Source organism: Podarcis tiliguerta (assembly GCF_965153285.1).
Source record: "Podarcis tiliguerta genome assembly, chromosome: 9".
Taxonomy (NCBI): domain Eukaryota; kingdom Metazoa; phylum Chordata; class Lepidosauria; order Squamata; family Lacertidae; genus Podarcis; species Podarcis tiliguerta.
In genome coordinates this window covers 75195771-75217582 of record NC_139542.1, presented here as the reverse complement: position 1 = coordinate 75217582, position 21812 = coordinate 75195771, and the positions used below count along the sequence as shown (strand labels likewise).

Below are 21812 nucleotides of genomic sequence, written 5' to 3'. Positions count from 1 at the left end.
ACTCTGCAGTTTTAATCTGAAATCTTAGGTGTAGTACCCAGAGCTCAGAAACTGCTCGCACTAATGAAATTCCCTGTTGCAAAATGTGTGGAGAACAACGGGAGTTTCGAATACTGATCACAAATGGAAAAAAATGTTAATGGTCCAGTGATCATTGACTGGATGATTAGGACATTGGGTATATAACACATCTGATAAGGAATCAAAAATATGCAAATATTTACGAAAATTTATATAAGGTTATGTAAAGTATAAATTGATCATACATATAACCTTGTTTGATTCATTTTGATTTTTGTTATGTTTTAATTAACTAAAGCATAAGGTGTAATTTATGGAATAATAGAGTGTTGGAAGGGACCTCAAGGGTCATCTAGTCCAACTCCCTGCAATGCAGGAATCTCAGCTAAAGCATTCATGACATATGGCCATCCAACCTCTGCTTAAAATCCTCCAAAGAAGGAGAGTCCACAATCTCCCGAAGGAGTCTGTTCCACTGTTGAACAGCTCTTACTGTCAGAAAGATTTTCCTAATGTTTAGTTGGAATCCTCATTTTTGTAACTTGAAGCCATTGGTTTGTGTCCTACCCTCCAGCGCAGAAGAAAACCACCTTGCTCCATTTTCCATGCGACAGCCCTTCAGATATTTGAAGATGACTATGAGATCTCCTCTCAGGTTTCTCTTTTCCAGGTTAAACATACCCAACTACTTCAACCATGCCTCATAAGGCTTGTTTTCCAGACCCTTGATCATCTTGGTTTCCCTCCTTTGCATACATTCCAGCTTGTCAACATCCTTCTTAAATGGTGATGCCCAAAACTGGACACAGTATTCCAGGTGTGACAGAATAGAGTGGTACTATTATTACTTCCCATGATCTGTACATACATCTGTAGTTGCAACCTAGAATAGTGTTAGCTTTTTTTTTTGCTATTGCATCATATTGTTGACTCATATTAAGCTTGTGGTCCACTAAGACCCATAGATCCTTTTCCATATGCACTGCTGGCAAGACAGGTGTCCCCCCCCCTTATATTTGTGTATCTGGTTCTTCCTGCCTAAGTACAGTACCTTACATTTGTCCTATCTGAAATTAATTTTGTTCGTTTGGGTCCAGTTCCCCAATCTGTTAAGGTCATTTTGAATCCTGATTCTGTCTTTTGCAGCATTAGCTACACCTCCCAGATTGGTGTCACCTGCATATTAGATGAGCATCCCCTCAATTCCTTCATCCAAGTTGTTTATAAGGACATTCAACAACAACGGACCCAGGACAGAACCCTGTGGCACCCCACTTGTCACTTTTTTCCAGGATGACGAAGAATCAGTCAACCAGCTACAAAGCCACCTAACAGTTAACCTCATTCAGCCTAGATGTCACCAGCTTTCTCCTAATAATATCATGAGAGACTTAAGCGTTACTGAAATCTACATACAGCAACATAAAGAGGATTAAAATATTGTTTAGCATTCATGTTTTCTGTGTACACACAGGTGTAGTCAACCTGGTCCCTACCACCCACCAGTGGGCTTTTCAGGATTCTAGGTGGGCGGTAGGGGGTTCTACGGCACAAGCTGAATCCTCCTTCCATTGAGCACTGGTGGGCGGTAAGGAAATTTTACCATCAAGAAAGATACCTTAATGAGCGGTAGGTATAAAAAGGTTGGCTACCCCTGGTGTACAGTATATCAATTCTCTCTGACTGCAGTACCATTTTTCTCATGCAAAATATATGCATTAACCCATTGGTTACTAATTTTGAATAGCTTATCATTGATCAAGCACAGAGATATTCTGAGGTGAATGTCCCCGCCCCCAAATAGCAGAAGCAGCAAAAAGAGGATTTTTAAATTCATACCATTTCAAAATGTTGCAAGTTTTCCCTTTTGCTTAATCATAAGTGCTGATATTAGTTAGAGATGAGGTGTTACTTGCCTGTTGATGAAAATCATCGTCCTCTATGTACAGGTTAGTAGCATGAGGCCCTAGGAATGGATCCAGTCTCCTGTGAAATCCAGCTGCCCTCTCCATTTGTAGACAAAAGACATGTCTAGAAGGAGGTTGATATGCAGACAGTCTACGTACTTGGAGGAGCCTTGAGGCTTTCCAGAAAAAGTTGCTGACAAGGCTGCCGTGCTTTGCTGTGGTGTAATGTACTGTGTAAGCCACCTCCCTACTTGAAGCAGGGAAGCATTAGGCAGTTGTCAGGATTCTAATAAACTTTTTTTAAAAAGTCAGTAGGACAATCATTAAGTTCCTAAGGCAGTTCAGTCAGTTCACTGACAAACACTGCAGCGGGTAGGTGGAGCTGAGCTCCTGGCTGGGCTCTGTGTTATCTCATTTGACTCAACAGCAGGACCAGAACGCTTAGACTCTCTGAAAATGTTCTAGGTTGTTGTTTTGTTCCAATATTCTTTTCCTCTTCATCTATAACAGTGAATAACACAGAAATGAAATGTTTTTGTTACAGAAGCTAAGGTTAAGAAATTTTAAGTCATTTCTCAACTTTTTATTTCCCTATTGGATTGATTTCAATATTGATTTAAATAACGTTGCTGTTCATGCATTCAAAAACAAAACTGTAGAATAAAAGTTGGAAGTTACCCCCTGTAAATCCCTGTGGAACTCAGATGTCGTCATGATCTTAATCAGTACTGATTTGGGGAAAGTGCTGTACTGTACTTCCTGTTGGTTCATTAGCTGAATCACTGTTAGATACGTGTTTCAGTTTGAAAGGCAGCGTATGGCTTGGCTTGAGTGCCAGTTTCATTTTACAAACACATATACATGGTGCTCTATAAGGACTATGACAAGTACAGTGGTACCTCGGGTTAAGAACTTAATTTGTTCTGGAGGTCCGTTCTTAACCTGAAACTGTTCTTAACCTGAGGTACCACTTTAGCTAATGGGGCCTCCCACTGCTGCCACGCCGCGATTTCTGTTCTCATCCTGAAGCAAAGTTCTTAACCCGAGGTACTATTTCTGGGTTAGCGGAGTCTGTAACCTGAAGCGTCTGTAACCTCAAGCGCCTGTAACCCGAGGTACCACTGTATTTTTTTGTTTATGTATACATACTTATTTATTGTTTCTTCCGGTTGTTTGAATTTACGTGTTTGGGTTTCTTATGTTGAGTTGAGTAATTTCAACTTATTTTGGTTTGTAATTGTTTATACTTGTGATATAAAATAATGTGCAAATTGTATTTTAAAATTACTTCATTCTTTGGACATTTAGATCCCAGTTTGTTGCTAATCGCCATCATGATCTTAGACCATTCTGGGAAGTCATTTCTGAAATAGTATCTGCTACAGCTTCCTCAGTGAGTCAGTAAGGATATTTACAAAGCATAATGCACACCCTTACGTTCATGATCTTCCACTTGTCAATAACTGGGGCCCACTTCCACTTGGGTGCCTACCTGCACCATGGGATTCACTCCCAAGAGCCCATGCAGTCACATGGCAGACCTCATTATCTAAACATATGGGGTCAATGTACTAGATTATTTTATATCCATTCCCCCACCCAAAAAGCCAACTGTGAGTACCTTCATTACTATAGGTACATTATTAATGTGCATTTTTCAGTAAGTATGTATCCTTTCTTCATGAATGAATGTCTTCAAACGATACAGCTTTTTAAAAAAAAAAAAATCATAGTCATAATGATTGAAGGGGTGTGGAAGCGTTACAATGCTTATCATAAATAATAGCCAGTGGGGCTTGTTGACACTTGTTGTACAGAAAAAACACAACTGAACACATTTGCTAGAGGGAGATAAAAATATTTCCTGGAAAATATAATATCCCCATAATAAAATCACAACCATGAGCAAATGCATGGATGGGGAATAGCATATGGAACAGATTGGCTCTTTGACGTGGTAGGAATGACGGTGTGGCAAATTCCTTAAATTAGGATATAAAGAATTTCTATATATCGTGATGGAAGGCTCCTTTTAACATTTCAGTTTAGGGGTGTGCGGCTTCCTGCACCATAATGGAGAAGTGTAATGGAGCCCCCATCTTGCCTCTGGCTTGCACGAGGTGGGGGCTCCATTACACTTGAGAGAGCTCTGATTCAGAATAGGTTGTCAGCAATATGCTGATGACAACTTTTCCTTTCTGCAGGTGTGACTGTGGGTGTGCTGGACTGTTGTCTTGCCTCAGTAATGGACTGGATGAAAGCCAACAAACTGAAGTTCTGTCCAGATAAGAGTAAGGTGCTGCTAGTGGGTGGTTCCCTAGATCAGATGGATGGGAGGTTGCCCTCCTTTTGAAGGAGTAGGTACATAGCTCCTGGATCCATTACTGTTGCTTGAGGCTCAGGTGGGCTTGGTGGCCTGGAATGCCTTCTATCACCTTCAGCTGATGGCCCAGCTGTGCTCTTAGCTGGACAGGGATAGCCTAATGTTTTCTATCCTCTGGTAACCTCTAGATTAGATCACTGCAATGCATTAGATGTGGGGCTGCCTCTGAAGACAGTTCTGAAATTAGCAGCCATATGAACTGACCCTGGGCAAAGTGACTTAACAAATTCAATTAATAATGATGATGATGATGATGATGATAATGGTTTATCAAAATCCTGTTGTAACTTTGGTGTGTGTGCTTTTTTGAACTTCTTGACCTAGTGCTAGATGCGCGTAGAGAGAGGACAGTGGGTAGCAAGCAGACACAATGCTGCTGCTGAAAGCTATGAGTTCACTTCACACAAGTCCGAGTATTGGGTGGTAACTGAAATGTCATTTGCCAATAATGCATTGTCTTCATTCATTGTGTAAAACCCTGCAAGGCAGGGACTTGAAGCCAGGCTAGCTCATTTCACAAAAATTACAAGTTGGCTTAGAAAACTTTGCTTCTAGAGCACATAGGAACTTACTTCAAAGAAATGAAAAGCTGAGTGAGCCCAGTACTGGCTTTGGGCTCCCTAAAACCCTACCCTTTCTATCCATTTATCAGTAGCCCTGGATTAAGATTTAAATAAAAGTAGTTGATTGTTCTGGCTTATGAAGTGCTAGATGTTTCTGTGTGGGAGGAATTCCTCTAGGGTTTGGGAAGGGTTGAGTAGTGCTCTCTGAACAGAACTATCTCAGCTGCATTGATGCATTGTATAATTTGGACAGGAAATAAAAAGGCTACTATTTAGATTATATTTTCCCTCTTCAACAACTGAAGGCTGTGGAATGGGAAAGAGTGTGTGTCCTTTGGATACATGTTTTCTGCTGGTGAACACAATTTTTCCACTTGACTCACTGGGTGAAATCTAAATGAACATTACAACATGTGTTTATAATCCCTTTTAAGCAAAGTATGTCCTGACCTGCTTAACAATGTTTGATTACATTATTTTACTCCTATATTGATGGATTTTAGCAAGGTTTAGTTTGCATTTCAGAAACATATTGAAGCTCAGACAACCTCCATTGGGAAGATACAGTTAATTCAGATGCAACATTCCTAGTCTCCCAATACATAGAATCATAGAATCATAGAGTTGGAATAGATCGAGGGCCATCGAGTCCAAGGGCCATCGAGTCCAACCCCCTGCCAAGCAGGAAACACCATCAGAGCACTCCTGACATATGGTTGTCAAGCCTCTGCTTACTGCTTAAAGACCTCCAAAGAAGGAGACTCCACCACACTCCTTGGCAGCAAATTCCACTGTCGAACAGCTCTTACTGTCAGGAAGTTCTTCCTAATGTTTAGGTGGAATCTTCTTTCTTGTAGTTTGGATCCATTGCTCCGTGTCCGCTTCTCTGGAGCAGCAGAAAACAACCTTTCTCCCTCCTCCATGTGACATCCCTTCATATATTTGAACATGGCTATCATATCACCCCTTAACCTCCTCTTCTCCAGGCTAAACATGCCCAGCTCCCTTAGCCGTTCCTCATAAGGCATCGTTTCCAGGCCTTTGACCATTTTGGTTGCCCTCCTCTGGACACGTTCCAGTTTGCCGGGGCCTTCTTGAACTGTGGTGCCCAGAACTGGACACAGTACTCCAGGTGAGGTCTGACCAGAGCATAGGATTGTAGTTCTTACCTCAGCCCCTTGCACTCAATTTATTTAGTTGCTTATTCTTTAGTGCAGATCATTATTTATTGCATCTGAATGGCAAACCATGGTTTACACCTGTCAAATTAGAATTAAAAGAAGTGTGAGGAATATAAAACACTGACCCAGCACAGCCATTGCTTAGTGTGAATTAGCCAACATATGGGATTGCAGTTGCAGTTCTCATTGTTTAGCTTAGAACTGCATCCAAACACAGGTTTGTGGTTTGCCTGAAATGAGGCAACCCATGAACCCAGGTTTGGGCATAATGCTAAGCCAAGCCACAGCTTGGCACAGCAGCAGGACCAGGCATAAAGCGCTGTAGTCCTGATTTTCTCTCCAGGAACCTGCACATCTGCTCATTGTGTTAAGGTTAGCCTTAGTGCTATATGAGAACTACGCCATTGTGTTAAATTGGATAATTTTGTTTCCAAATTTTAATAATAATAATAATCTGTTCCAATTTTGACTGTGAGAAAAGTGTGTGCTAATGAGTCCCCTTTATTCGTTTCTGTATTCAGAGGACATCTAGCATGGATATTAAAAAGATGTAATCTTTGTTATCCTAGGATTTTTTTTCTGAGGCATCAAGGCTGCTTGTTCCTTTATCTAATCTACTTCTCTAGTGCACCAATGTCCTTTATAAAGACAGAAGGTAATGTGCTGAGATGGAAATTGTGTGTCTTTTGAGTGAATAATGTGGAAATGCTTCTCCCCTGATACATTTTCCTTGGTACTTTTAAAACCTATTGGGGATAATCTAAATGTCAACAGATAATTATTAAAAGATTTTTACAAAATCAAGTTTGCATGCTACATTGTTATAAGAGTAAATATTTTGTTGTGTTGTTGATATCTAGCTGTAAAGGCTTACTCAGAAATTAAGTGCAACTTTTTGAGCATACTCTCTCTGTTACAAAAAAAACAACTTTTTCAAGGGGGGGGATGTTACTTGTTCAGAAAACATCTTGTTCAGAATAAATATTAAACATAGAAACATTGTAGACCAAAACAAAACAGAAAGATCACTTCTCTTAACAGTTTCTGAGGCAATTGACTCAAATGCTTTTCTGGTTTCATCAGCAACAATAAAAGCTGGGAACCTAAAGGAGTTATCTTACCATTCTTGGCTTTCAGATATGCAGTTCCTGTTCTAAATGGTACAAATGGTACAATGGTTCTAAATGGTTCTAAATGGTACAAACTAGAGTGGCACCACATAATTTTTTTGTGTAGCTCGGCCAGTTAAAGTTGTTGTGAAATCCCTGTTGATTGGCAATTTCATCATATGATAGCTTAAAATATAAAACAAAGGACAGAAAGCTTTCTGGGCATCTCAGTTAAAAATCTTGTTTTAAAACCTTTAAATGGGGGGATGAAGAAAAGTATTTGTCCTGAATTTTGATGGACTGTCCAATTAAATCTGCAGCAGAAATCCTGACAGAAGCGTGTGTTGAAAATTCCAAGTTTCATCTGGAAGACCTGCCTCAGGGATTCAGTTACTGGCATGTTTGTGGATTTGATCCCCATATGGGCCAAAAGTATGGGCCAGCTGCACATTCCTGCATTGCAGGAGGTTGGACTAGATGTTCCTTTGGGCCCCTTCCAACTCTACAATTCTATGATCTTATTGTCTTCCCTCCAGTGTCTTATATACAGTTTGACATTCATTATAATGTAATTCTAGTTAGTTCTTCTGAAAACAGCAACAGCACTATTTCTAGTGAGGCTAATGAAGAAAACCACTGATATTGTATTCAGGACTGACAAAGGCACAACCCTCATTCTCAGCCCTATAATGATCAATAAAACTAAGTATAAATGGAAGCAGTAAAAATTGTTTTAAGGAGAAAAATGATGTGTGCAGTTGCTATAGAAACTAGCCAGACACACATTCAAAGCAAAAATTCTAGCCTGCAATGCATGCTGTTTACTGACAATACCATAAATCAGAAGTTATATTGACTCCTTTTTCCCAATTATGAAATGTTACATTGATTATTATATACAACATATTTCTTATGACACATTGGTGGCAATTGGGTTGTAGGAGTGAAACAATATGGTAGGTAAAAATAGAAATGAAAAGGGAGGGGGAATTCCAGTCATAAGAAAAAGTGACCAGAGTTGTGTAAGAGAGGAGACCAAAGTCAATAGCTAGTAGCTAAAAGAAGACCAAAGCTAATAGGATTGGAGATTCAAATGTCTCATAAGCACTGTAGTTTTACTAACAGCACCAAGCTATGCTGAAAAGTGTCTTACTCTGATTCAAATGGGCTTTGTGCTGTCACAGTTGCTTCTCTTCTAGGATAAATGTTGTGTAGCATCTGTCTTCTTCCTGTCCTTCTCCTTTGCAAATAAATACTGAATACTTAAACATTTCAGTTTTATCAATGCTCAACACCAAATATTCTTACCTTGGCTTAGAAAGGCTGTCACAATTGCTAATGTGGATTTATGCCACAACAACTGTACTCAGAAATAGGGCTGGGTGATATATCGATAAATCGTCCAAAACTGGTTTGAAATCCATATTGTTATATAGGTTTCATAATTTTTTGGGCTGGCAATATATCATGAACCATGGTGTGGGTGTGTGCGCGCTATGCAAAATCACAATGCAAGGAAAACTGAAGGCAGCCAATGCCTCTACATAGCTCCATCCTTATTTCAGACATTGGGATACATCAATATTGTAATGGTTCTAGGGGTTGCTCGTGCGTAAATCGGCGCCACACCTGGGTGGGTTGCCTGAGTGAACCCTTTCTGTCTGGACAGCCACTCGCCCGTGGCTGTCTCAATCGCTGGCAGAATCTGTCAGTGGGCGTTTCTTGAACTTCTTCCAGCATAAAAGTTCTTTGACGCCTAGTCGCCGCCTACTCTCCCTGCACGGAAGCCTTCTGTGCAGGGAGGGTGTGGGCATTGGAGGACCCGTGCTCTTCCCGCTGGTCCCCGGCGAGGAGTCTTGGAGCCACCTCGCCGATTCCCCCATCTGCCCCCCTCCTCCACTGGTGCTACGCTGATTTCCTTCCCCAGAAGATGTGCTGCATCTCTCCCTCCCGGGACGCTCTCCGGAATCCCTCTGGAGCCCTCCCTCTCCTTCTGGCTCCGATGGCAGTTCCCTGACAAGTATATTGCAATGTTTAGCTGGTGATATACAGTATTGTGATGTTGGAAACCAGATATCACCCAGCCCTACTCAGAAGTAAGTCCCACTGAATTCCATAAGGATTGTTCCCTGGTAAGTATGTACAAGATTCCAGTATGAATTGGTTAGTTTAAAAAGGTGCCACACAGCCCTCATAAATTTCCAGACCTATGGGAAAATATTATTCCTCTCCCCCCAGCTTATTCGCCTCTACATCTTTTTGTCCAGGCTAGGACTAAGATATCAGGGTTAAAAGCAATGACAAAATTCACTGTGTGACCTTGTACTAGTCACTGTCTCTCAGCCAAACCTTCTTCTGTTCATGCACCTTGCAAGCTGGCCAAGAGAATCTGTCCAGATGGAAAGACGAAGAAGGGAGGGATGGGAAGAAAGATATGAAGGGTAAGTTTAATCCTTTTGTCCTCCCTGTGAGTGAATCTGTGTGTGCACATGAGAGGGATTGTATGCATGCATGCGCACATGCGCCACACTCCGACTCATCACCGCATGTGTCCTCCAGAGCCTGTTGCTCTGCTATGTTTGATTGGATTTCTCCTAAGTTTAATTTATGATACTCTGTTTCCATACATACTTTGATATGTGTGACTCACCTGGCAATACTGTATTTCCATCAGTATGACAATGAAACCATAGTGGAGGATGTCAATAGAACTGAAGCTGGCCGGCATTTCAGTGTGTTTGGATCCTTCTTTTGGGAAAGGAAGAAGTAGCTTAACATACCTGTCAGGGAACTGCCATCGGAGCGGGAGGCGGAGAGGAGGCTCCCGGACGATGGAGGAGAGGGTCCTAGTAGGAGGAGGGATAGCCCATCCGCTGGGGAAGGTAATCAACGTAACACCAGTGGAGAAGGGGAGGAGATAGAGGTATCGGAGAGGTGGCTCCAGGACTCTTCGCAGGAGACCAGCGGAGAGGGCACAAGTGCTCCTTTGCCCACACCCACCTTGCGCAGAAAGCTTTCGCGCAGGCAACGGGGGAGGAGACTGGGCGTCAAACAGCTTTTATGTTGGAAGCGGTTTAAGAAACGCCCACTGACGGATTCTGCCAGCGACTGAGGCAGCCACGGAATAGAGGCTGTCCTGTCAGAAAGGGTTCAACCATGCAACCTAGCCATGAGTAAAGGCAACTTACACACAAGCAATCCCTAGAACCATTACAGCAATCTGTCAGTCCCTTACATTGCTTGTGCGCAGCTTCGGAGGAGAGACAGCATGAGCGTCACCAGGGGAGCCGGAGGTCGGGAGAAGCAAGCAGCTGGAGGGGAAAGTCTGGTTGAGAGAAACCGAGACTTGGAACAGCATGTGGCTCTTCTAACGGATGAAAGGCGAGCTCTGGATGCACAGGTCAGACCCACCCCCATCGCCAGGAAAGTACCGGTTGGTACAGAAGTTTGGGGGGGACCCCCAAGACTATAATGCGTTCCGAACGGAAATAGAGTATGCCTTGGAACTGCAGCATAATGACTTTGCAGACGATGGAGAACGAGTAGCCTACGTGGTGGGGCATCTCCGGGGGGGGGCTCATGATTGGATTAGGCCCCTCATGGCAACGCAGAATACGGCCCTGAAGGACCTTAAGAAATTCTTCCAGGCCATGGATGCGATGTATTCAAGTGAAGTGGCACAGAATGTGACTAGGCGGGAGCTGATGGGGTGCAAGCAGGGGAGCCAATCAGTTAGAGAATACTGGTCACGTTTTGCCATGCTGATCCACCGGCTCGGATGGAATTTGGACTCGGAACCAGTACAAATGCTATTCGAGGAAGGTCTGTCTCCGGCTGTGAAGGACGAACTGTCCAGGGCCCCCCGCCCGCAATCCATGGATCAGCTGACCAAGGCTGTGCTTGCGATTGGAGTACGACAGGAAGCGCGCGCTCAGGAGAAGCGCGAGGGAAAGGGAGGGGAGCGTTGCCTTGACTACAGCATTCCTGAAATACCAAGGCAGCTTTCCCAGGCTCCTGAGCCAATGGAAGTGGATGGTGCTAGAGCCAGCGGGATTTCAAGGTCCAGTGAAGGTCGCAAAAGGGAGGGAAAGGATTGGAAGACGACTAAGAAATGCTTTCTCTGCCAACGGCCAGGACACTTTGCCAGGGTCTGCCCTCAAAGGAAGGCGTGGCAAGGGATGGTGGGGGCTGCTGCCAGTGGGGAGGAGAAGCAGGAGCAAGAACAGGTGCAGGGAAACAAAAGTGCTTGGCTGCCAGTCAAGAGTGCAAGCAGCCAGGTGAGCAACCAATAAAAGCGCCCCAGCCTGAGCGCCCCAGAGCAGCTATAGCTGTAGAAGTGGTGCTAGAACTCCCAAACGGGTACCCAGTCAAGGTTGAGGGGTTGCTGGATTCAGGCAGATCCTGTAATTTCTTCAGCAGGGACTTTGCCCTAGAGCACCAACTCCACTTACTACCTTTGGATTTTCCCTTGCAAGTGACCACCATAGATGGCAGGGAACTTCTGGGAGGGGAAGTGACACACCAGACCCCACCAATGCGAATGAGGGTTTCCAGGCACACTGAAACCATCGCCTTTCATGTGGCCACACTGGCCGGACCTCCAATAATATTGGGAATGAGCTGGTTGGCACTGCATGACCCAGTAGTGTCATGGCATCAGCAGTCAGTCACCTTTGGGTCAACGTACTGTTTGGAGCACTGTCTGGGGGGGGACCCCAAGAATGACTGTGGCCAGGTTGGCTGGGCTGGCAGTGGGAACGAAAGGAGAGGTGCCAACACAATATGCTGACCTAAGGGAAGTCTTCAGTGAGAAAGAGGCAGACAAACTACCCCCCCACCGGCCCTTTGACTGCCGAATCAACTTGCTCCCAGGGGCGCAACTACCAATGGGTAAGCTGTATGCTATGTCAGACAGGGAGATGCAGGAGTTGCGGCAGTTTATCGACAAGAATCTGAAGAGGGGGTTCATAAGGGAATCAAAGGCAGTGGGGGGCAGCCCAGTGTTCTTTGTGGACAAAAAGGAGACTAACCAGCCCAGATTGGTCGTAGACTATAGGGCGTTGAACTTGGTCTCAGAACCAGTGACCTTCCCAATGCCCAGGATTGATGACATTTTAACACAAGTGAGGCGGGGAATTTTTTTTTACTAAACTGGATCTCCGGGGAGCGTACAATCTGATTAGAATATGGGAGGGGGACGAATGGAAAACCACCATGTTCACCCCCCTGGGGGCGTTTGAATACTTAGTTATGCCATTTGGATTACAATCAGGCTCCGCCTGCTTTCAAGCTTTCATGCACCACGTGTTGGGGCCCCTGCTGTACAAGAACTGCGTGGCCTTTTTGGACGACGTCTTAATCTATTCAGACAATGAGGAGCAACATGTCAGAGACGTCCGGGAAGTGCTAAAAAGACCGCATAAGCACCAGTTGTGGGTCAAGCTGGAAAAATTCCAGTTCCATGCCCGAGAAGTCAAATTTCTGGGGTACAGGTTGTCAGACAAGGGTCTAGCCATGGACCCACCCGAGCAAGGTGCAGGCGGTGCTGGAGTGGAAGGCACCCAAGACCCGGAAGGACATGCAGAGGTTCCTAGGGTTCAGCAACTTCTACAGGAAGTTCATCAAGAACTTCACCCACTTGACAGCACCCATCACAGATTGTCTCAGCAGCAAGAAGAAGTTCGCCTGGACAGAAAGTGCCCAGCAATCCTTTGAAAGGCTGAAGAAGGCATTCGCTTCAGAAGAGCAGCTCCTGCATGTGGATCTGACAAAGCCCATGAGGTTGGAAACCGACGCGTCTGACCGAGCCATTGGGGCGGTCCTTCTTTTGCAGGGGGGAGCCGAAGGGGACTGGAGACCGTGTGCCTTTTTCTCGAGGAAGCTGAGCAAATCGGAGCAGAACTATACCGTATATGACCGCGAACTGCTTGCGATCTATGCGCCGTTTCGGCGATGGAGACATCTGTTGATAGGGGCGCAACACAAGATTCAGGTCTGCACTGACCACAAGAACTTAGAATACTGGAGGACTGCGCGAGTACTCAACCAGAGGCAGATTCGATGGGCGCAGGAGTTCTCCAAGTTTTTCTTCGAGATCCGATACGTACCGGGAGAAGAAAACGTAAGAGCAGATGCGCTCTCCAGTAAGCCGGAATACATGGAAGGAGAGGGACCGCCGGAGATACGACATGTCATCCCCGAGGACCAATGGGTGTGTGGGGGAGCGTTGGTTGGGAAACGGGAACTGGGGGAGCTCACTAGAAATGACGAGTTCGCTCAAACTAAAATCAGAGAACTCCGAGAAGGAAGGGAGAACCATGGAGGGTTTGAGGAAAAGGAAGGGTTGTTGTACTACAAGGGGGGCTGTATGTACCAGGGGGGACCCTGAGGGGAAGGGTACTCAAGCAACTCCACGACAACCCCATGGCAGGCCACTTTGGGCAACACAATACCATGCTACTTGTCACCAGGCAATTCTGGTGGCCAAGGGAAGACGTACGAGAATATGTACAGGGGTGCGACCGCTGCCAAAGGGCCAAGGGGGAGAGGGCGGCTCCTGCAGGGTTACTGGAACCCTTACCCACGCCGGGAAGACCCTGGGAGGTGGTGTCCATTGATTTTATGACAGATTTGCCCAAGTCAAGGGGGAAAACAGCAGTCATGGTGGTAGTCGATCTACTGACAAAGATGTGCCATTTCATCGCTTGCTCTCATGCGGTAACGGCAGAGGAAACAGCCAGGTTGTTTGTGGAGCATGTCTTCAGACTGCATGGGGTTCCCTCGAGGGTCATCTCAGATCGCGGGAAACAATTTACTTCCCGGTTCTGGAGGAAGCTCATGAGCTTGTTGCAGGTCGAGGTGGGGTTCTCGATGGTGTGACACCCGGAAACCAACGGGCAAGTAGAAAGAGCAAACGGGATACTCCAGCAATACCTACGCTGCTACGTAGGCGAGAGACAGAACGATTGGGTAGAGAAGTTAGCGCTGGCTGAATTTGCGTATAACAATGCTGAACATGTATCCACGGGAATGAGCCCATTCATGGCCAATTATGGGTGTCACCCCAGGGCCTTCCCGGGGAGGGGGGAGGAAGGATGGAGTGTACCTGCGGCAGAGCAGTTTGTGGAAGAAATGGAGGCCTTGCACCAGCAACTCAGGTGGAACTTGGTGCGGCCCAAGGAAGTTTACAAGAGACAAGCCGACAAGCACCATTGGGAGGGGGAAGCCATACGGGTGGGAGACCGGGTGTGGTTGTCAACCCAAGGGTTACCCCTAAAGGGAGGGTGCAAGAAGTTGCAACCAAGGAGGCTGGGATCTTTTGAGGTAACACAGCAGGTGAACCCGGTGGCATTCAAGCTCAAACTGCCTAACAGCATGAAGATACATCCGGTGTTCCATAGGTCCCTACTCTCACCGTACAGGGAGGGGCGGGAGTTTCCAGAACAGGAGGGAAGAGTCACCACCCACCTGCAGGTAGAGGAGAGGGAACACCAGAACCAAGCTACAGAAATACTCGATTCAAGGTGGCGAGGGCACCAGGTGGAGTACTTGGTAGCTTGGGAAGGGGAACCCGAGTCAGAAAACACGTGGGTCCCTGCCGAGGCAGTCGAGGATGGGTATCCAGTGGAAGAGTTCCACAACCGGTTCCCGAGGAAACCAAAACCACCAGTGAGATTCTGGGAGGAGGAGTTTGGCACCACAGACGACGAAGAGGACTTCATCGGTTTTCCTGCCTCCGAAGAGGAGGGAGGGGAGGTGTCCGAGGAAGAAGAAGCAAACTGGGAGACCCATCCCACAGAAAGGTGTTGAGGCGGGTGGGAAGCAGGTTTTGAATCCTCGGAGGATGACGGCAGCTCCTTCAGGGGATTCCCCGCATCGTCGGCCGAGGATAGGGACGAGGTTATGTCAGAAGGTCGGGCTGGGGGTGGAGGGGGTCCTGGGGGGGAGGTGGATGTCAGGGAACTGCCATCAGAGCGGGAAGCGGAGAGGAGGCTCCCGGACGATGGAGGAGAGGGTCCTAGTAGGAGGAGGGATAGCCCATCCGCTGGGGAAGGTAATCAGCGTAACACCAGTGGAGAAGGGGAGGAGATAGAGGTATCGGAGAGGTGGCTCCAGGACTCTTCGCAGGAGACCAGCGGAGAGGGCACAAGTGCTCCTTTGCCCACACCCACCTTGCGCAGAAAGCTTTCACGCAGGCAACGGGGGAGGAGACTGGGCGTCAAACAGCTTTTATGTTGGAAGCGGTTTAAGAAACGCCCACTGACGGATTCTGCCAGCGACTGAGGCAGCCACGGAATAGAGGCTGTCCTGTCAGAAAGGGTTCAACCATGCAACCTAGCCATGAGTAAAGGCAACTTACACACAAGCAATCCCTAGAACCATTACAATTCCTTTTTCAAAACTCTTATGTTATCAGTGTTAGCTAGATAAAGTTGCTCAGAAGAAAAACACAAAAAACTATGATAAAATAAGATTGAATTAGATGGTTATTTTATAGGCTCTTAAAACTACTGATGCCTAAGAGCACTAATGAGTGAGCAATACAGGGAATTTGTGTAATCTTTATTATTAGACTGGGTTATAAGGCATTGTTTGCTGGTTATTTCCAATTTCATCAAGTCAGCTCAGTGCTACCTAGTGTCAGACAATGTTTAATGAAATTTTAACATCTTCCCATAATAATTAGTTTATTATTTCAGAAGCTAAATTGTAATAATTGGACACTGAATGCTGGTGGTGTTTATGTAATAGTGGGGGAAAGTACAAGAGCCTTAGAATTTCAATAATAAAACAATTTAGTTGTGTGCATTTTCTAACAGTGTAAAATTTTGCTTCTACATTGGTGCCTCTGGTTACGTACTTCATTCGTTCCGTAGGTCCGTTCTTAACCTGAAACTGTTCTTAACCTGAAGTACCACTTTTGCTAATGGGGCCTCCCGCTGCTGCTGCACCGCTGAAGCAAAGTTCTTAACCCGAGGTACTATTTCTGGGTTAGCGGAGTCTGTAACCTGAAACGTATGTAACCTGAAGCGTCTGTAACCCGAGGTACCACTGTACTTAGTTATGGCCAGGTATGGGCAAATTTAATGGATACTATTAATATTTACATTGTCCTGTTTTAGTCCAGTATTTGAGGGGGCTTTGTTGCATATTGGGATACTGTGTTCTACAAGACCCAGTGTGGTATAGCAGTTAGAGTGTCAAACTAGGACCTGGAACACGGGTTCAAGTCATCACTCAGCCATGAAGCTCACTGGGTGACCTTGGGTCAGTCATTCTCTCTCTTGGCCTAACCTACCTCACAGGGTTCTTGTGAGGATGAAATGGGGAGGAGGAGAAGCATGGGGAACAGGTGGGGTATAAATGCAATAAATAAATAAATAACCACATGGTATTTACTATTTATATAACTTGTTAGCTTTGATCTATAAGAATAATAATGTTTTCCCCCTTTTGTGTTTTGTCCTTTATTTTTTCTCTCTCCCTTTCTCTTTCTTTTCTTCTTATTGTTTCTTTTCATCCCCCCCCCCCTCTTTTTTGTCTCTCTTCTTTGTTTTCCTATTTTTCCTTTTTCTTTGGAGTCCTATGTCTGGAGTCTTTATTAGGGTCCAGGGAAGGCATGCTCGGGGGGGGGGGGTGGTAGGTGGTTGATGGAGGACTCTGGATGGGAGAACAGGGAAGTGTTGGTTTCCCAGGGTAAGAGGCTGGGAGGAGAAAGGAAAGATCCCAGGTGAATACTGGGAGGAGCTACTTAAGAGAGAACTGTGCATGCTACTTATTTATATTTTTTGTAGCTGTTATCTTAGTGTATTATGAAAAACTTCAATAAAAATCTTATTCAGTGTATAAAACATGAGATCTGAACCTGCTGGTGTGGGCTTTAGGGCCTGTCAAGCAGTAAAGGCTAGTACATGGTGTGTCATGGGAGGCAGGAACCCCCATGTTTCACTGTAGCACCCGAGTCTGTTCTGCCTCCATCAAAGACTCACACACACCCATTTATTTACACTCCCATTCTTGCAGCTTTCTCTCAGGCAATTCATTCATCTCTTTTTCACGATTTTAGTTTTGCCTTTTTTTCTCATTCCAGTCACTCTTCAGTGTCAGATGCTGTTCATTGGCTGTTTTGTTGCTCTCCTTCTCTCCCTCTCTCTCCCTCTGGTTCTGATTGCCATTTTGTGCTCTTCCCCGTTCTCCATCATCTCTGCCTCCCAATCACCATTTTGTGTTGTTCCCACCTCTTTTCTGGTCTGTTTTCTATATAAAGATAAAAAATATTTCTCTCTGCTGTTTTCTTGTTTCCTCGCTTCCGCCCCTTTCTTCTGTTGTGTGTGACTGTGAGGCAGGGGCAGCAGGGTTAGCTTTGATCTATAAATAATAATAATAATAATACTATAAAACCATGAGTTTAGTCCATATGTTGCTAAAAGTCATTTTCATTTCTAAAGTAATTTTCATGATAGTGAGAAAAATTCAAAATGACTGAACTGCTCTTTTCACTGTAGTGAAAGTATTCCTGCATTAATATTCAGTCTTAAATTTGCATAACCATAAGCTTTGAACTGAATGGAATTATTGGATGAATGTAATAGGAGTCTGTTTGCAAGCATTAAGACATCACCAGGATCCAAAGAGAGTTTCTACATTGGCAGCAGCTCTCTGCTGTAATAGTTTACTGTGCCATGCAACAAAAAGCTCTTGAAACCCAGGGAAACTTCAGGAATGACCTATTACTGTATATTGTAAGATTGATTTAGATTGTGGACTGACAGAACAGGCACCTCTGTAAACTATCCGCACCTGTGCAAAAAGAAAAGAAAAATAACTTCTAGGACAGCCACCAATTGCCAAATTTGATTGCATTTGATAATAGAATCCTCAGGGTTTGTGCTAAAGGTAGAGATGCTTCAGGAAGTTGCTACACCAGGGATCAGCAAAAGAGGGCTAGTTGACTGTCCCTCAGACCTTGTGGGGGGCCAGACTATATTTTGAAAAATATATATGAAAGAATTCCTGTGCCCCACAAATAACCCAGACAAATCCAACAAGAAAAGAATGTTCAAAACTCACATAGAACTGGGCACGTTTTGCAAAAGGGAATTTCATTAGCGTGAGCAGTTTATGAATTCTGGGTGTAGTATACTGCACCTAAGATTTTAGACTAAAATTGCCACTGATGGTGCTGAGGGTGTGGGAGGAGAAGTTCCTCCCCATTCAACTTCTGGCTGCAACAGCCGGAGGGGACATGCTGCGTGTAGCAGGACAGGTAGGGGCTGAGAGAAAGGGAAAGATTGGGACAGCAGGAAGGGCCTGGCCCAGGTGCTGCCTTCCCTAGACACTGCTGGGGCTTCAGTTTTGCTCCATTCGCCCAAGAGTTCACTCCCTCTGTCCCATGCCTCTGTTGCTCCGCCTTCAAAGAAGTGCATTTGAAGTAGTACTCAGAATGGTATTTGAAGCAACCCTGAGAAGTAGTACTTGATGTGAATTTCTGTGAAGTAAAGTTGTTAGTGTTTGAAGTAGCCCTGAGATTATGAAGTGTTGGGAAATACTCTGGCTAACCTGCATTTACTTATCCCACCATTAAAAACAACATGAAATGAATTCATCCATAAGCATGAAGTGGTATTTCTCCTAAGCTTTCTAACAGAAAACTCTATGTAGGAATAGCTGAATATTTCTTACTTGATACTCAATGGGTCGTAGTAATTAGAAGCTAGCATGTTTGAGAATCTTTGAATTTTTGCCTGCACAAGTTATTATAGATGCACTCATACGGGACATTTGTTGTGAAATTCTAATAGTAAATCAGCATTTTAAATTAAAGTACCTTTTCCATTTTCTTCTCCCTCTCCCAGCCAAAACTATCAAGTACATATGTGTGACTGGCATGTGAATAAGATTTTCTAATCATTCAGAGCTGCCATAACTAAGTGAAGCAAGTTAGAATCATCTAAAAGTAAATCATTCTGTGATTATTCATAACAAAAATAATCTTTTCTATCAAAGCCAAAAATAAACAAGTGAATTGTAATACAAATACTATATATTACTCTGCTGGAACAGCCTCTTCTCTGATAATGTTGTTATGACTACAAATCAGGACTAATATTACGGAAGTTATTGCTTTACTGAACAGGGAATAAACTCAGTCCAGTTTCTCTCTTCCCATCTTCAGTTTAGCAATTTTCAGTAAAATACCAATTGTTTTTTCTAAGAGTTTTAACTAAGTTATAACTAAGAGTGAGACACATTCCCTCTCTGTGGTTTTTGAGTCTTGCAAAGTTGGCCAACTAGCAAAACATCTAGAGCTGAATTTATTATGAAGAGGAGTAATTGTTTCTGTCTTCCTCTAATGTACGTATATACCATTCTGCTTCTGAGAAGAAGTTCATAGAGCACCATAGGGCAAGGTAAGCTGGTCATCGTATCACCAAGCACTCAAGTTGCTCCAACTATTCTTGAGACCAGACTGTAGCCTTTAATGCCTTGATATCCTGCCTCCCCCTCCTTGGAAAGGCAGAAGACCTTGTGGGGCAGGCATCTGGCTCGGATTCCCAGCACTCCTTCTCTACAAGAGCTCATCCTGGGAGCACTCTGCCTATACTACTGCACCAGCTCTGTGGTGTGAGAGGCTTTTGGAAGTAAGTATGCTAGCCTTTTGCTAGACCTGGATTGAGGTGTCTCAGTCCAGATGTTACTGTCATCTTGGTATTGGGCATTTTTCTTTCAGTTGTGGTTCTTGGGCCTTTTCCACCTTCCTTGGCACCACTGATCCCTTAGCCTCTGGGCCTGGGTCCAGGTCACTGCTGGCCTTTGGGGTCATGACAATACCTTTATTTCTTTCCTGTTTATAAACAATGGGAGGCAGCCTTCCCAGACTTGATACCCTGCAGATGTTTTGTAAAAGTCCTATCACCCTCAGCCAGCTAAGCCAGTGATGCTGGGAGTTGTAGAACAGCTTGGGGAAGGCTGCTTTGGAGAAGCAGCTTTCTTAAACGTCCCTTATAAAAGAGCCCCACTGTACATTTAACAAAAAGCGGGTTTGAATTTGGGTTCCCCTACGTCCAAACCTAATGCTACATCCATTATACCACCAGTATCAGGTGATAGTCTCATCAGGGATACTTTCTGCAAGTAGATGAGGAATAATTGCGCAATCTTTTTTGTTTAGAAGAGGCTTTGTATATACCATATTTTTCGCCCTATAGGACGCACTTTTTCCCCTCCAAAAATGAAGGGGAAATCTGTGTGCGTCCTATGAGGATAGCAGCCTGCCGCCTGGAGCGCTGGGCGCTCTGAAGTAGAGCGTCCCGCGCTTCGGACAGATATCCGCAGCCTAGGGAGCCCTGCGGGAGTTCCCTCAAGGCTCCCTAGGCTGTGGATAGCAGCCTGCTGCCCGGAGCGCGGGGCGCGTTGAAGCAGAGCGCCCTGCGCTTTGGGCAGATATCCTTTTCTCCTCTAAAAACTAGGTAGGTGCGTTTTTAAAAGCTTGGGCTTCCCCCGCGGCTGGGGGGGGGGATAATTTTTTCCCCTTTATTTCCCCCCCCCCAAAAAAAAATTAGGTGCATCCTATGGGCCAGTGCATCCTATAGGGCGAAAAATACGGTATATCACATTCTGCTATTGTTCAGTATCAATGATTTTATCATCTAGAATCAATTGGGTGTTCACTACTATTATCATTGCTCCCTTTTTGGGAACACTTTAGTATTCTGACACACAGTGAACAAGCAGTGACTAGCTTTCAAACTTGTCATCTTCCCAGTCAGCATGCAGTTACTTAACTGGCACTTGAAGGAGCTGAATATGTGTGAATCATAGAATCATAGAGTTGGAAGAGACCACAAGGGCCATCGAGTCCAACCCCCTGCCAAACCCTGGAGTATGTTTAAAAATGTTCCAAGGGATTTCCATGGAAGCTATGTAAGGAAATTGTATATCTGGGCACGGGAATATGCCATGCTGTATTGAAGTGCCTTTTTACTCTTCACTCTTTGAAGTGCCTGGTCTCATTTCTATGTAGACACATGTCTTTACTGCCTAGCAACTCATTTTAGTCCTTGTGTATACCTAATCCACATACCATGGCTACCAGCCATGATGGCTTTGCTCCGCCTCCATGGTCAGTCTCCTCCTAAAGACCAGTCGCTGGAAACCACAGGAGGGGGAGAAGGCCTTTGCACTCAGGTCCTGTTTGAGGGTTTCCCACAGGCATCTGGTTGGCCACTGTGAGAATAGAAGGCTGGACTAGATGGGTCAATGGCCCGATCCAGCAGGTGGCTCATACATTCTAAAGTACAGTTTATTCAGACAATAATTGTGAATTGGATTTCTTTCTTTTCCTTTTTTAAAAGAATTATTGCAAATGGAGCTACAAGCTTCTGAACTGAAGAAGGAACCTAGCACTTATGTGCCTTTGCCAGTTTATGAGGAGTGGGCAATAAAAACATACAAAACCATCAGCATTACACTGGCACCTCTGGTTACAAATGCATCTGGTTACAAACACTTCAGGTTACAAGCTCCGCTAACCCGGAAGTAGCTGCTCCTGGTTGCGAACTTTGCCCCAGGATGCAAATGGAAATCGCGCGCTGGAGGCCATGTTAGCAAAAGCGCACCTCAGGATAAGAACGGTTTCAGCTTAAGAA

At 44.8% G+C, this 21812-nt stretch overlaps 1 protein-coding gene across 6 annotated transcripts in view; it reads left to right on the top strand.

The window, feature by feature from the left end:
- PEAK1 (pseudopodium enriched atypical kinase 1) overlaps positions 1–21812 on the top strand; it is a 75622-nt gene that overhangs the window by 14806 nt on the left and 39004 nt on the right. Inside the window, exon 1 of one of the 6 annotated variants that reach the window (XM_083398930.1) lies at positions 4148–4219. The exons of the other annotated variants lie outside the window; for them this stretch is intronic. The gene's annotated coding sequence lies outside the window, so the exon portion shown is untranslated. Of the gene's footprint in view, positions 1–4147; positions 4220–21812 lie in introns of those variants that run through there. 6 annotated transcript variants of the gene reach the window in all.